Here is a 4,617-nt window from a genome sequence, read left to right as displayed (position 1 = left end):
TTGTTATTATTGTTCTCTGTTGTTATCATCATTCTGTTCGTCGTTATTATCGGGTGGAACAGTTAGCAGTATACCTCACCAGTAACAGTGTGACAGTATACCTCACCAGTAACAGTGTACCTCACCAGTAACAGTGTACAGTATACCTCACAGAATTCCTCACCAGTAACAGTGTACAGTATACCTCACCAACAGTAACAGTATACCTCACCAGTAACAGTGTACAGTATACCTCACCAGTAACAGTGTACAGTATACCTCACCAGTAACAGTATACCTCACAGTAACAGTATACCTCATAACAGTATACCTCACCAGTAACAGTGTACAGTATACCTCACCAGTAACAGTATACAGTATACCTCACCAGTAACAGTGTACAGTATACCTCACCAGTAACAGTGTACAGTATACTCACCAGTAACAGTGTACAGTATACCTCACCAGTAACAGTGTACAGTATACCTCATCAGTAACAGTGTACAGTATACCTCACCAGTAACAGTGTACAGTATACCTCACCAGTAACATGTGCAGTATACCTCACCAGTAACAGTGTACAGTATACCTCACCAGTAACAGTATACTCACCAGTAACAGTATACCTCACCAGTAACAGTATACCTCACCAGTAACAGTTACAATACCTCACCAGTAACAGTATACCTCACCAGTAACAGTATACCTCACCAGTAACAGTGTACACAGTATACCTCACCAGTAACAGTATACCTCACCAGTAACAGTATACCTCACCAGTAACAGTGTACAGTATACCTCACCAGTAACAGTGTACAGTATACCTCACCAGTAACAGTATACCTCACAGTAACAGTATACCTCACCAGTAACAATTAATATACCTCACCAGTAACAGTATACCTCACCAGTAACAGTAATACCTCACCAGTAACAGTGGCAGTACCTCACCAGTAACAGTGTACAGTATACCTCACCAGTAACAGTGTACAGTATACCTCACCAGTAACAGTGTGCCTCACCAGTAACAGTGTACAGTATACCTCACCAGTAACAGTGTACAGTATACCTCACCAGTAACAGTATACCACCCAGTAACAGTATACCTCACCAGTAACAGTGTACAGTATACCTCACCAGTAACAGTGTACAGTATACCTCACCAGTAACAGTGTACAGTATACCTCACCAGTAACAGTATACCTCACAGTTACAGTATACCTCACCAGTAACAGTGTACAGTATACCTCACCAGTAACAGTGTACAGTATACCTCACCAGTAACAAGTATACCTCACCAGTAACAGTATCCTCACCAGTAACAGTGTACAGTATACCTCACCAGTAACAGTGTACAGTATACCTCACCAGTAACAGTGTGCAGTATCCTCACCAGTAACAGTATACCTCACCAGTAACAGTGTACAGTATACCTCACCAGTAACAGTATACCTCACCAGTAACAGTATACCTCACCAGTAACAGTGTACAGTAGGGGGCAGTGAAATTTTGCTCAAAGCTGCACTCTTCAGGCATTGTTCCTTATACATATCTAAGACTCCATGCCAAATTTGAAGCTGATATGTCGAGGTTTAGTCTGCCGCATTTTCTACTGAAATTTTTAAATTTACCTACAGTACTTGCCAAACAGCCGCTGTGGCGGTGCAATGTTCTGTTCAGTGTTTATCAACTTTTTTTTCATATCTCTTATTTCATTTAAGTTGTCTTGTCCTTGACCAGCGAGGTGATAGGAAGATGAAGATTGCAGGGGTTGACATGAAAGTGACGAAGATGTGGGACAGAGTGACTGCAAGAGGAAGCATGATGCGGACAGAGTTAGGAGACAGCTTGAGCAAAAACATAGATATCTGGTCGCTGGAGATATTCCTTATGTTGAGGATAATTCAGATGATTCAAGAGATATTCCTCTCTTCAATACTGATGCTGATTTTGTCCCTGATCCAAGGGCTCTGACAGACACCAGTTCACAGAACCGGACAAGACTCCCTACACTGGCTGCCGCTTGTGACCGATACTTGATTAGTGATTATGCTGGAGCTGCCATTGCTACTGCCACCTTAACTGACTATGGCATTATCACAAAGGATGACAAGAGTCAGGTTATTGGACCACATAAGCTGCGGGATGCGAGACAAAAATACCGATTTAAGAGGCAAGAAATTGAGATGGCTGGTTTAGATAATTTGACGTCACTCTATTTTGATGGTAAGAAGACCGCCACTCGTGTGATGATAAAGAATGAGAAGACCGAGAAATGGAGTTCGAGGATGATGGTGAAAGATCATTATGTCATCATGGTTGAGCCTGGCAATGAATATCTCACACATGTGACTCCCAAGACTGGACACGGAAAGCAGATTGCCAAAACTATTCACGAGTTTCTGGTGGAGAAAAATCTAACCCAGCAGCCCATTGTGTGTGTTGGTTGTGATGGAACCAATGTAAATGTAGGATCAGAAAATGGAGTCATTCATCATCTTGAAATGTTACTTGGTCACCCGCTCCATTATTTCATATGTCAGCTTCACGGAAATGAGCTGCCTTTCCGCGCAGTTTTTTATCACTATGATGGTAAACCAAGTGGTCCTGAGCATTGGCGTGGTCCCATTGGAAAGCAGATCAAGGAGTCTTTGTCTGAGCTTCCAGTTGTCGCCTTCCAGCCAGTCAGTTTCCCTGATTTCCCTGTGTTTAATGATGAAGTGGAGAAAGATCTGTCCTGGGATCAGAAATACCTGTATAGGATTTGTAAAGGAGTTATCACAGGTGTTGTTGAAGATGACTTGGCTGCTATTGAGCCAGGTCCTCCCTGTGTGTCAAGGTGGAACACCTTATGGAGTAGAATCCTCAGGCTGTATGTAGCAACATCAAGACCCAGCCATGAGTTGAAAAGAATTGTCATTACAATAATAAAGTTCAGTGCTCCAATGTGGTTTTACACCAAGATACACCCTTACGTAACACACGGCTCAAGGAACGTATTCCAGTCCCTGTTATATATGAAACACCTGAATAGTGAGGAGGAGACGATAGTGAAGAAGGCTGTCCAGAGAAATGCATACTTCGCCCATACAGATCAACTTCTTCTTGGTATGTGTGCAGATGAGGACATGACTGTTAGAGAAAAAGCTGTCTCAATGATAAGAAAAATTAGAGAGGAGAATCAGCAAAAGGAAGAATGCACTGGCAGATCTGAAGAGGAGGATGAAGATTCTGATGCTGCTGTTGACGAGAATTTGTTAAACTATACTGATGAGGAGGGTAAAGATGGAGATGGGAATGAGGATGTGGCTCCTGTAGTCAACATGAGAAAGGTGGTGACTCCGAAACTAAAGTGGCAAGCAAAAAACTATCATTCCATGATTAACTGGAGGAATGAACTCAAGACTGAGCCTCCTTACATTGCTTCTCTGTCAAATCTACAGGTTAATGACATTCTTGAGACACCATTAGTGGTGCCCAAGTGGCCAAACAGCACTCAGGCGGTCGAGAGAGGCATGAAAGTGATGACTGAAGCTTGCACTGAAGTGACGGGATACGAATCGAGAGATGGATATATTAGGCAAAGAGTATTGTCTAGGAAAATGATGCCAAGGTTCCGCACAAAAAAGAATTTCAATATGAACTTGTAATGATTTTCTATACGGTGTACCTGTAAAATAACATGTGAATTAAATCGATGTCACCCATGTAAAATTTATCATTATCCTGGAAAACATTAAATGACACCTAATTTTTGGTATACACTTAATCGTTGACAAAAAGTCGTTCGCGATGCGGCAGGGTAAGTATGCATGAAATGGCATGAAATTTTGCACAGGTGTTTGTTACAGCCATACAAACGATGCCTGAAAAGTGCAGCCTGCAACTCAAATAAAAGTGTTTTTTCCCTGCCCCTATGTGTACAGTATACCTCACCAGTAACAGTGTACAGTATACTCACCAGTAACAGTGTACAGTATACCTCACCAGTAACAGTATACCTCACCAGTAACAGTGTACAGTATACCTCACCAGTAACAGTATACCACCAGTAACAGTGTACAGTATACTCACCAGTAACAGTGTACAGTATACTCACCAGTAGTATACCTCACCAGTAACAGTATACCTCACCAGTAACAGTGTATACAGTACCTCACCAGTAACAGTGTACTTCACCAGTAACAGTGTACAGTATACCTCACCAGTAACAGTATACCTCACGTGAAACAGTGTACAGTATACCTCACTCAGTAACAGTGTACAGTATACCTCACCAGTAACAGTGTACAGTGTACTCACCAGTAACATACAGTATACCTCACCAGTAACAGTGTACAGTATACCTCACCAGAAACAGTGTGACAGTATACTCACCAGTAACAGTATACCTCACCAGTAACAGTGTACAGTATACCTCTACCAGTAACAGTGTACAGTATACTCACCAGAATAACAGTATACCTCACCAGTAACAGTGTACAGTATACCTCACCAGTAACAGTGTACAGTATACCTCACCAGTAACAGTAGATATCCTCACTCAGTAACAGTGTACAGTATACCTCACCAGTAACAGTGTACAGTATACCTCACCAGTAATCAGTGTACAGTATACTTACCAGAAACAGTGTACAG

Source organism: Homarus americanus, unplaced genomic scaffold (genome assembly GCF_018991925.1).
Source record: "Homarus americanus isolate GMGI-L3 unplaced genomic scaffold, GMGI_Hamer_2.0 scaffold20007, whole genome shotgun sequence".
NCBI classification, from domain to species: Eukaryota; Metazoa; Arthropoda; class Malacostraca; order Decapoda; family Nephropidae; genus Homarus; species Homarus americanus.
The sequence above is the reverse complement of the archived record's forward strand: the minus strand, read 5'-3'. Positions refer to the sequence as shown.